The 13,009-nt window shown below is 38.4% G+C and overlaps 1 non-coding gene across 1 annotated transcript; it reads right to left on the minus strand.

The window, feature by feature from the left end:
- Positions 1-12,356: 12,356 nt before the first annotated feature.
- Positions 12,357-12,463, minus strand: LOC128053607 (U6 spliceosomal RNA). The gene has a single exon (XR_008199929.1). It is a non-coding gene; the product is annotated as a U6 spliceosomal RNA (small nuclear RNA).
- Between the last annotated feature and the right edge of the window lie 546 nt (positions 12,464-13,009).

Consider the following 13,009-nt stretch of genomic DNA (forward strand, 5'->3'; position numbering starts at 1 on the left):
TCTCACAGTTCTGAAGTTAGAAATAGTGGGTTAAGGTTTTAATTAGCAGGATTGATTCCTTTCTAGAGCCTTGAGGGATGGATCTGTTCTCATCCTCTCTCCTTTGTTTTTAGAAGGCTATATTCCCACTGTGTCTACGTTTACTTCCTTCTGTTCATGTGTGTCCAAATTTTGTCTTCATATAAGGATATGAGTCATATTTGATTAGTGTCCCCACCACTAAATTACCTCATTTTAACTTATTTAATGAGTTCAGTCTGGAAAATTCTGAAAGAGATGGGAATACCAGACCACCTGACCTGCCTCTTGAGAAATCTGTATGCAGGTCAGGAAGCAACAGTTAGAACTGGACATGAAACAGCACACTGGTTCAAAATAGGGAAAGGAGTATGCCAGGTCTGTATATTGTCAATGTGCTTATTTAACTTATACGCAGAGTACATCATGAGAAGTGCTGGGCTGGATGAAGCACAAGCTGGAATCAAGATTGCCGGGAGAAATATCAATAACTTCAGATATGCAAATGATACCACCCTTATAGCAGCAAGCAAAGAACTAAAGAGCCTTTTGATGAAAGTGAAAGAGGAGAGTGAAAAAGTTGGCTTAAAACTCAACATTCAGAAAATGAAGATCATGGCATATGGTCCCATCACTTCATGGCAAACAGATGGGGAAACAATGGAAATAGTGACAGACTTTATCTTGGCGGGCTCCAAAATCACTGCAGATGGGGACTGAAGCCATGAAATTAAAAGCCACTTGCTCCTTGGAAGAAAAGTTATGATAGCATATTAAAAAACAGAGACATTACTTTGCCAACAAAGGTCCATCTAGTCAAAGCTATGGTTTTTCCAGCAGTCATGTATGGATGTGACTGTTGGACTATAAAGAATGCTGAGCACTGAAGAACGGATGCTTTTGAACTGTGGTATTGGAGAAGACTCTTGAGAGTCCCTTGGACTGCAAGGAAATCAAACCAGTCCATCTTAACGGAAATCAGTCTGAATATTCATTGGAAGGGGTGCTGCTGAAGCTGAAACTCCAATACTTTGGCCACCTGATACAAAGAACTGACTCATTTGAAAAGACCCTGAAGCTGCGAAAGATTAAAGGCAGGAAGAGAAGGGGACAACACAGGATAAGATGGTTTGATGGCGTCACCAACCTGATGGACATGAGTTTGAGTGAATTCCGGGAGCTGGTGATGGACAGGGAGGCCTGGTGTGCTGCAGTTCATGGGGTGGCAAAGACTCAGACACAACTGATCAACTAAACTGAACTGAACTGAATTGAATGAGTTCACTTTATATAAGTGAACTTATATAAAGACTCTATCTCCAAATAGGGTCACAATTTGAGATACTGGGAGTTGGAACTTCAGCATATGAAAGAGGGGTGTAATTAGCTCATAACAAGCGTTCTGGCTAGAAAGTACCTGTGTGTGTGTTAGTCGTTCAGTCGTATCCAACTCTTTCCAACCCCATAGACTGTAGCCCACCAGCCTCCTCTGTCCATGGAATTCTCCAGGCAGGAATACTGGAGTGGGTAGCCATTCCCTTCTCCAAGGTATCTTCCCAACTCAGGGATAGAACCTGGGCCTACATGAATTGCAGGCAGATTCTTTACTCTCTGAGCCACCAGGGAAGCACCAGAAAGTGCCTGAGTATGTTCTTCTCTAAGCTTTTTAGATCTATAATTCATTCTTTCATTAATTTTGGTGAATTATTAGCCAGTATCTCTTCTAATATTTCGTCTGCTCTGATTTCTCTCTTTCCTCCTTCTGTGACTCCAATTTACTTTTTAATATATCATTTTGTATTTTCCAGCAATTTTTAGATGCTCTTTTCTTACTTTTTCCCCCTTTTGTTTCAGGCTGCATGATTTCTATCAATGTATCTTAAAAGTTTACTGATTTTTCCCTCTTCTGTATTCAGTCAGCTGATAAACTCATTGAAGGAATTCATCTCTGACACTGCATTTTTAACTTCTAGACTTCCTACTTGACACTTAATTATAGTTTGCATCTGTAGGCCAAAAATACCCATCTCTTCTTGCATAGCTTTTCCATCAGGTACTTTAAAATATTAACCATAGTTATTTTAAAGTCTCTGTCTGAATTGTTTTAATATTTGAGACATCTCTGGGTCTCATTCTGTTGATTGATTTATTTCTTGACATGGTTTATTTCATTTCTTTACTTTTTTCATACCTCACAATTTTTGATTAAATGCCATATAATAGAGCACTATAGACTGAGGTAAATAATTTATAGCAGAAATGAGCATGCTAGTCAGGCTGTTAATGTGGGGGGGGTGGGGAAGAGGGAGGCTGAAAAGCTGAATCAAACCAGTAAACTGTTGTTGCCATAGTTACGTTCACTGCACTTCTGATATCAGATCCCTCTGTAAATGGACTATCGCTACCTTGGAGTTAGCAAGGCTAAGCATCTCTCAGTGTTCCTGCTCTGTTCTAAACTTGCTGCGCCTCCTGCACATCTGCACAACAGAGAGGATGTCTTTTCATATTCTCTCTTTTCCTTTAGGCCTAGACTGCTTTTCCTCATGTCTCAGTTTAAGCACCCTAGTGGAAACAGAGGATGATTTTCAATTCTACCATTTCAGCGTCAGTCTTGAGCATGTCCTAGGCACTTGAGCTTTATAGAGAGAACTTTCTCAGCATTCGCTATGTGCCTCCTTAATGCTGAAATGCTTTCAAACACTGAGGAGCCTCAGCATGAGTAACTTTGTTTCTCCACTCCCAAAGGCAGTACAACTGTAATTTCTTTGTGTGTAAAACCCTGGGTGTGAGTGGGTCCCCATTTCTCACCTTCAATAGCAAATAGCTTTTACTTTTATCTTTCCCTCAGCATAACCCTGTCTTTGGTCACTGGGGGAAGCAGAAGAGTTTCCTCCCCCTTGCCCAGCCGTAGGCAACTCTTGCCTCATGTAAGAGAAGGGTCCAGAATATAAATGGATTCCATGCCTATCCACAGGGGCAGACTGCCACTGGGTAGTATTACCACCGACACCACCAAAGAGATTTCTCTGAGGTCTTCTGCCTTACCCCCCTTCCTTCTCCTGGGTATCCCTTGGAAGTCCATGGAAAAGGGGAGTGAAGAACTACAGACTTTTCTTGTGCTGAAGCTCCCACAGATTCAAACTGTCATGCTACCACCCTCAACCTTCTAAAATTCATTAAAATTCTCATTGTTTCCTCTTTGCTTCATCCTTGTGTGGCTGCCATCTCTTCTTCCTGTGGTGTCAAAGGTTAAATTTTGTGTCCAACTCTTTTCCAAGAATGTTGTGGATTCAGGTTACCTAGTTACTCCAGTTCTCTTGCCTGGAAAATCCCATGGACGGAGGAGCCTGGAAGGCTGCAGTCCATGGGGTTGCTGAGGGTCGGACACGACTGAGCGACTTCACTTTCACTTTTCACTTTCATGCATTGGAGAAGGAAATGGCAACCCACTCCAGTGCTCTTGCCTGAAGAATCCCAGGGACAGGGGAGCCTGGTGGGCTGCCATCTGTGGGGTTGCACAGATTTGGACATGACTGAAGTGACTTAGCAGCAGAAGCAGCAGTTGCCTTGCAACCTCAGCTGGATGACAGGCTCAAAAAAAGTGATGACTGCACACACCATAGCTTCTTCTCATTGTTGGAGGAGAAATAACTTTCTCTGTGTCCCCCTACATCGTAAAGAAAAGTCAAACTTGTTCTTCTCATACTTTAAAGGAACACTGACAATAACTCATCGAGAAATGATGAAGGCAGAAAAACAGTCATTCTTCTATCTTTTCTCTTTCTAGATCCACTGCACCTTCCAGGTCAAGCCATCAAAATAGTCTCCACAAAGATCTCTAATTCCCAGTTCTTCTCCCTAAACCAGTGCACAAACAGCAGTCAGAATAATGTGTCATTTGAAATGTACATCAGATCATTTCTTTGGACCCCTTAAAATTTTTCAATGGTTTCCTATCAAACATCAGATAAAATGTAAAATCCTTACCATGATCTATACAACTTTGCTCCTTGGCTTAGCTGGTAAAGAATCTGCATGCAATGTGAGAGACATGGGTTCAATCTCTGGGTTGGGAAGATTCCCTGGAGAAGGGAACAGCCACCCATTCTAGTGTCCTGGCCTGGAGAATTCCATGGACTGTATAGTTCATGGTGTCGCAAAGAGTCGAACACATCTGAGCAACTTTCACTCTTAATTTTTCCTCTTGTTACTTTCCTTCTGCATTTCAAGTACCTTAGACTCTTTATTGATATTTTACTTTTCCTCTGAAACATTATAATCTACTACCATGTAGCCCCCTCACACACACACACACACACACACAGGCTTTACATGTTTAAATAACTGGCATCTCATCCTTAACATCTCAGTTACAGCCAGGGAGGTACTTTATAACCATTTTTTCTCTCTCTGTCAAAATTATTCTGCATTTTTGCACATTGTTTCTTTTTGACACTCACAAAAATGTATTTGTATGGCACCTTGCTTGTTTGCTTTTTCACTCCTTTATGGATTTTCCTCTCCATGGTAGTCTTCAGGAGGACACAAAGCACTTATGTCTTGCTGATTAGAACCTATGCTGCACTTATGATAAACTTTGCATACCATTCATTCAATAAACGCATTTTAAGTGTATATAAAAAGTGATATCTGATTATTGTATATTACTGAAGATTATATTATATATTATTGTATGTTAAGTACATTCAAATAAATTATTGCATTGTGCATGCCCTCAGTCACTCAGTTGCATCTGACTCTTTTGTGACCCCATGGACTTTAGCCCACAGGCTCCTCTGTCCATGGGATTTTCAAGGCAAGAATACTGGAGTAGTTTGCTGTTTCCTCCTCCATGGGCTCTTCCTGACCCAGGGATAGAACCTGAAACTCCTCAGTCTTCCTGTATTGGTGGGCAGCTTCTTTACTACTGTGCCGCTTGGTGTACATAAATTATTGTATTACTATACATTAAATATTGGCCATTAAATATCTATATTAATTTAATTTAGCAATGTGAATACTAGTGAAGCTAGACAAGGCTTCAGCCAAATGATTGGACAGAATCTAAAAAAGCTAATCCCTTTGAATCTAGGTAGACTGGCATTTAAATTACCCTAAGTGAGTTTCTAGCCATTTCTTAAAAATAGAAAATATTTATGTAAAGAAATATGCAGGTGAATGCATTTTCTGAGAAAAAATATCCAGGGATATAAATGAAAGTCAGTTTCCAACCTCTATTTCACAAGAGTCTGTTCTTCAGGGATTTTTCAACTTCATTTTGCAACATCAAGTAGCTCAGTTATTTTGAGTAAGCATATGTACTTTTAAGTGGTTTTTCAAACTGAATTGGCTGAACCTTTTAAGGTTTAGTGCTCACTAAATGTTATATGGAACCAGGAAAAAATGGATAGTAAAATTGTAGGGACTCACCAAATTATTAACATTTCATTCTTCTGTGAGCAAGAAAATAGCATCAAATATATTTATATAAGGTAGAATGATGTCTTCGAATACATAAGTCATCCACTTGCTTGAAGTATGCTCAGGGATATTGAACATTTGGTTTAGTCCTGTAGACATGCCATAAAATAGAAGGTTTTTTGCTGACTAATACATTGAAACAAGGCCTCCTTATTAAATTGGCTCAGTGGCCCAAAGGATCTTATGTATCTATAATTTTATAGATATGACTTTTTCTGTGACATCATTTTAAAGTCTTCCAATAAATAGAATTTTTTTTTAAATCCACCTTCAAAACACCTTAGAATTTCATTTTTCATTAATGTTATGAGTAAGCATGTAAAATTTTATCTTCAAAGGATTTTCTCCATAAAAAGCTGAAAAGAGTAAGAAAGAAAAGTTTCAGAGATTTGTCCTTTAGGAAGACTAACTTCTGTGAACATATAATGGAATAGGAGGCAAATCCTACCCTTGACCTAGTTTAGACTATTTAAATCATATTATTAAAAATAAAATAAGGAGTCTAAGTAATTTATCTGGAATGTAATATTTCTGAAATCATTAAAAACTTTGAGTAAACATCAGATAAAAGTCACTCTCATAGTGAATTAACAATTGCATGCTGTCCTTTTTGCCTAAAAACATATCACAACTCAATCAGAAAAGCTCTATTAAAAAATGGGCAAAGAACTTGAATACATATTTCCCCAAAGAAGATATACAGATGATCAATAAGCACATGAAGAGATGCTCAACACCATTAATCATTAGGCAAATGCAGATTAAAACCACAATGAGGCAATGGCACCCCACTCCAGTAGTCTTGCCTGGAAAATCCCATGGACTGAGGAGCCTGGTGGGCTGCAGTCTGTGGGGTCGCTAAGAGTCGGACACAACTGAGCGACTTCACTTTCACTTTTCACCTTCATGCATTGGAGAAGGAAATGGCAACCCACTCCAGTGTTCTTGCCTGAAGAATCCCAGGGACGGAGGAGCCTGGTGGGCTGCCGTCTATGTGGTTGCACAGAGTCGGACATGACTGAAGCCACTTTGCAGCGGTAGCAGCAGCAGCAGCAGCAGAGATACACCCATTAGGGCGGCTACTGTAAAATATTAATAATAAATAATAATCAGAAAAAAACAGAAAATGACAAATGTTGGTATGAATGTGGAGAAATTGAAACCCTTGTACATAGTTGGTGGGAATGTAAAACAGGGCTGCAGCTATGGAAAAGAGTATATATGTCAGTTCCTTAAAAAAAAAAGTAGAATAACAATATAATCCAATATTCCCACATCTGGGTAGATAACCAAAAGTATTGAAAGCAAGATAATGAAGATACATTTGCACCCATGTTCATAGCAGCATTATTCACAATAGCTAAAAAGTGAAAGCAACATAAACATCCATCAATGGATGAATGAATGAATAATCGATGTACATATCCATACAGGAGAATATTGTTCAGCTTGTAAAAAGAAAGAAATTGACACATGCTACAACATACATGAACCTTGAGGGCACTATATTAAGTGAAATAAGTCACAAAAGGACAAGTTCTGTACGATTCCATTTATGTGAGGTTCCTACAAGAGTCAAATTCATAGAAACAGAAAGTAGAATGGTGATTGCCAGGGGCTGGGTGGGGAGAGAAATGGGGATTTATTGTTTAATGGGGACAGAGTTTCAATTTTTCAAGATGGAAGAGTCCTGTGGATGGATGGTGGTGATGGTAGCACAACAATACGAATGTACTTATTGCCACTTATTGCACATTTAAAAACGTTTAAGCTCATAAACCTTATGCCATGTGTATTTTACTATAATTAATGAACAAAGAACAAAATATATAACAATATGATCTTTGGTATAAATTCTTCAGACTTCAATAGGTTTTAAGACTGTCTTCATTTTACTCACCATCCTATCTCCAGTTTCAAGCACAACTAGGCATTCAATAAATAGTCTTCACTTAATTTGAAGACTTAAAGGATCCCATATGACTCTCCCATGAGTTGTATCTCTTTGCTATCACTAGTACTTAAATAGAAAATTTGATGTTACAATCACACCTAGCAGTTTATTGACATCAACTACTTTCAGAGACACAGCAACAACTTTCCATATCGTTGCTTCTCTATTTCAAGCGATTATGCACAAATAAAGATGGCAAGTAAAGACCAGGATGATTTCTATGGTGACCCATATTTAGAATTAAGATGATGGCCATCATGTGACCTTCTCAAGTGAGCGACCCATAAATAATACAGCTCTTTAGAGTGCCACACAGTAAACCTACAATTTAAACTTTTTAGGAACTTCAGAAATCAAAGTACAAGTTGAAAATTGGGGGGTGGCATACAGAACTAAGAGATTCCATGGAAAGGATAAGTGCTAGCAGTAAAGAATTCACCTGCCAATGCAGGAGATATGAGATACATGGGTTCAATCCTTGGGTCAGGAAGATCCCCTGTAATAGGAAATGGTAAATCACTCCAGTATTCTTGCCTGGAAAATTCCATGGGCAGAGGAGCTTGGTGAGCTACAGTCCATGGGGCCACAAAGAAACTGAGCGACTGAAACACACACATACACACACAAAATAACTATAATAAAGTATCAGCAAAGCACAAAGGTAAAAGATTTTATGGAGCTAATATTTAGAAAGTGTCTAAGTTCTGGGATCACCTAGTCATGTTTCTATTATGTGATCTCATTTCATCCTTACATGAACTCTGCTGATTATAGCCATCAATTTTACAGACTAGAAAATGGACATTCAAAGAAGTTAAAGAAAAGGATATCTTTTAGGTGACAGATTCAGGAAATGAACACAAGTCTTAATGATGTAAACCAGTATTGTTCCACAATTATGTGAACAGTTCCACTTGACAAGTGGTGGTAAGAGAGTTGAAAGGACTTTGAAGATTTAAAGAAGTATGGAAGAAGGGTTTAAATTATTTAATTGGTTTTTCAAAGCAGTAAGTGCCTTCCATCTGTACCTGCACTCAATGACCAGAATGATAAAAAATAAATATGCTGCTCATGAACATTTATGCATGTATATACAGGAGGGAGAGAACTTTCAGCCCATAAAGTGAAGTCGCTCAGTCATGTCCGACTCTTTGCGACCCATGGACTGTAGCCCACCAAGCTCCTCCATCTATGGGATTCTCCAGGCAAGAATACTGGAGTGAGTTGCCATTTCAGCCCATAGGATGCCAAATTCTCTGCTACATACCAGCAAAGATTATAGGACAAGCCTTTGTGTAGAAGACTGATTGTTACAGAGCAACTCAATCTTTAGACGTTTAAAAATGTTGTCCCTAAAATCTATAAGGTTACACATAATTCTTTCAATGTTGAGATTTTGGTTCTTCTCTCATCTTTCCTTCATTCTGAGTTGACTTTTTATTTCCTCTTCCTTCTTTTTCTTCCCACTGTACTTTTACAGAAGCAACAGCTTCACCTTTACAGAACTCCAGTGACTCTTCTCCGCACAGAAGTGGCAGCAGGCAGCTTTACCACCAAGTGAGGTGGAAATTTTCTAATGTCAAACAGGCTGGTGGGAGAGGCCCCTGGAGCATCATAAGATGAACGAGGCCTCTCTGTGTGCATCGCCTTGCTTCACAGCAGCTCACGGAGGAAGGATTCGTTTCCTCCAGGGGCACTTCTACAGAGCACACTTCCGGAACATTCCTAAGTGTTCAAGTCAAACCTCAGTCTTCCGGCAAGTCTGTCTCAGGAGTGGAAAGATGAGTTTAAGTCATGAGAAGCAGAAAACTGACTTTGAAGTATTTCTCACTTACATCTCCTCCTTGTCCTTATTTGTCTTTTTTGAAGTGGAAAGTAAAAAGGAAACCACAACAGTGTGACTATTACAGGAGAGCTTGGAAATAGAAGGTCTTTCAGGGGAGAGACACTGCAGTCAGGCAAAGCAGAAAATGACGAGCCTTCTAGCCTGTGGACACAGGCTCCCTTATGCAGACTCGCTTTCCACTCTACCCAGACCCCTGCAAGGATCTGCAACAACATGATGTCTTGATCTGGCCTCGGTTGCCCTTTGCAGTGCGGGAAGTGGTATGTGGACTTTTCCGAAATGCCAACCATCTACCTGGTAGAGCTGTCAGAATGCAAAGCAGAAATAGAGACACAGATGCAGAGAACAAGCGTATGGATACAGAGTAGCAAAGTAGGGGTGGATAAGTTGGCATATTGGCATTGACATATATACACTACTATGTATAAAATAGATATTAATAATTAATGAGAGCCTACTGTATAGCACAGAGGCAACAAAAGGTACAATCTGTTTGGAGGACCTGTTAACCTCAAAAGTGCATTCCGACATACAGTAGTTGCAGACAAATAGTGTTTGATTCCACTTATATGAGGTACCTAGAATAATCAAATACATAGAGTCAGAAATTATATTGGTAGATGCTAGGGCCTGGGGGGTATGGGGGGATGGAAAATTAGTGTTTAATGGGGACAGTTTCAGCTTAGGATAGTGAAAAATTGGGGAGATGGATGATGGTGAGAGTTGTGCAGTGATGTGAATGTGCTAGGTGTCACTGAACTGTTTCCCTGAATATGGTTTGAATAGTATGTTTTACATGACTTTTAACACAATTTTAAAAAGTGTTTTAAACCATAATGATAAACTGGCAAGTGAGATGACACTATACACTGTCTTCCTACCTGGTAATGACATAGTGAGTGTATTTGAGATGGTATTCTGGATTTTCATGAAATCTTGTAGAGTTTTAGGACTTTAATAATTTAGACTATTGGCATGATAGACACAGACAGTGAATGGCTTTTAAAGGTAAATTGATAACTTTTCCTGCAACTGAGAAACATGAAGGTAATTTTTCCTGGTCCAATGTGGTTGTCATTTTTGATTTGTCATAGGATCTGAGATAAAATTCTTTAAGTAAAAATTATGTCATGATAACACCCTGCACTTTAACACATTCACTTTGAAGTCTCTGTTAAAGTTTCTATTAGGAACTTTCCTAGTATCCAGTGGCTAAGACTTCACTTTCCAGTGCAGGAGGTAGGGGCAATCCTTAGTTGGGAAGTTAAGATCCCACATGCTTGTGGCCAAAAAAAAAAAAAAAAACAAAGCACAAAACAGAAGTAATGTTGTAACAAATTCAATAAAGACTTTTAAAATACTTCACATAAAAAAAAATCTTAAAATTTTTCTACCATAACATAACCTATTGTATATGATTTTATGAAAACTTTTTTATAAAGTATGTAATTTTGGAAGAAATTTATTAAAAAGTAATAGTGAGATGGTGTTTATTGGGATATTAACATGGAACAAATTTTAAAGCTATTATTTTTGTTTAGGTTACTTAACCTATAAATTACTATAGGTTACTATGACATATAGCATATAAATTAATTTTATATAGCTGTTGTAACAAATAATACAAATTTAGTAGCTTAAAACAACAAAAATGCATCATTTCACAGTTCTGTAGGTTAGAAATCCAATACAGACTTCACTGAGCTAAGATCAAAGTGCTGGGTAATCTGGGTTCCTTTGTAGAGGCTCTAGGAGAGAATGTATTTTATTGCTTTTCCCAACTTCTATAGGCTACCTGTATTCCCGTGCTCATGGAATTTCATTTTCAGAGTCATTTTTAAAGTCAGCAATAGTCAGTTCAATCTCTATCAAACATAATCATCTCTGTGGTTCTCTATTCTGTTCCTCTCCACTTTTAAGGAGTCATGTGATTAGATATAGCCCACCCACTAGGTAATCTCCTCAGCTGATTTAGCAACCTTAATTGCATCTGAAATCTAATTCCCTTTTGGGTTATGAAGCAATATTCACAGATTCCAAGGACTAGGATTTGGACATTTGCAGATAGAAAGATAGTATCTAATTATTTATAGTGGAATATGATAGTTTATTATGACTCTTATAGGTCTAACATACTGTTCCTGTATCTAAGATATGGGCTAAATAACTCATGAAACATAGGATTGTTTTCCATACATTATGAAATAATCATTGTCAATTTGAAATATGCAACATTATCTGTGCATTTCTCTTTCTATCCCAGTCAAGATCATTTCTACTAAATGATGTATTTATCAGTAGGAATATAAAACAGAATAAAACAAAGAGAAATAAGTAGAAGCCTTAAATTATCAGTTTCAAAGGGCTGAATGCTGCCTGACTGAAATCACTGCCAGGGAGTAAACCAGCTGTCATGCAATTTGGGACAAATCACAATGTCACTATCCTTGCCAATCTGAGCTCCAGGACAACCTCACCGAGACCAACTGAGACCAAAGGCTGGAACTGGCCCCAAGCTTTTGCAGGAAACCAGACCCGAAATTTGTGTTGCATCAGTTCTCAAATTTCCCAGATCATATCTGGCCTGCGGAACGTGGTAGTGCTTTAATATCACTCTTTATACACTGAGCACTAAGAAGAGCAACATTCGCCAAACAGCTGCCATGAGCCAGGTACTTCTCATAGGAGTTACATAGTCTATTGCTATTAGTACATATATTGCAACATTTTATTTGCATAACTTAAAGAATTCTGTCCCTTCCACAGCCCTCACTGTAAAAATAAAGAAACTGAGGCTCAGTGAGTAACAAAGTGGGGATTTGAATACTGGTCATTTTGATCCCGAAGGTCGTAGTGGTTTCCTTACATCACATTAAGTCTTCAATCCAAAATCATAATACATAGCCAGAAACAGGAAACAGGAAAAGGAGTTACTTATAAATTTACTTGTAAATTTAAGTTGTACTGAAGATACTTTTTATTTTTATTTTTTTTATTTTTTTTTCCCACTGGAAAATAATTTTATTGAGATTCTACCAGCTGTACAATCTGTTCTATAAAAATATGGAACACTTCACGAATTTGCGTGTCATCCTTGCGCAGTGGCCATGCTAATCTTCTCTGTATCGTTCCAATTTTAGTATATGTGCTGCCGAAGCGAGCACTGAAGATACTTTTTAAATTACAGTTAAAATAATGCAATTCTCAGGCTCGTGTAAATGGAAATTTTCATAGTAATCCCAAGAGTTAACCTCATCCCTATTTTACTTCCAGTCTTTAATAGGGGTAAGTCAAATAATAGCATCCCCAAAATGTCCACAACATAATCCGTGGAACCTGTTAATACATTATTTACAGTCGAGGGAAAGGGAAAACTGAAATCAGCAGACCAGATCGAGATTACACTAGATTATCTGGGTGAAATCACAAGTGGCCTTCGGTGGGAAAGAGGGAGGCAGAAGTGTCAGAATCAGAGAAAGACTTGCCTGACCATTGCTAGCTATAGATGAAAGGGGCTCATAGACTAGGGAATGTGGGAAGTCTTTAGAAACTGAAAAAGGCAAGAAGACAAATTCTTCCCTAGAGCCTCCAGAAAGGAAAGTAGACTTGCTGACCTTTAATTTTAGTCCTCTGAAGCCAATGCTGGATTTTTAACCTCTAAACTATTAGATAATATATTTGAGTTGTTTTAAATCATGAAAGGTTTGTGG

The sequence above is a fragment of the Budorcas taxicolor genome, chromosome 9, assembly GCF_023091745.1.
Source record: "Budorcas taxicolor isolate Tak-1 chromosome 9, Takin1.1, whole genome shotgun sequence".
NCBI lineage: Eukaryota > Metazoa > Chordata > Mammalia > Artiodactyla > Bovidae > Budorcas > Budorcas taxicolor.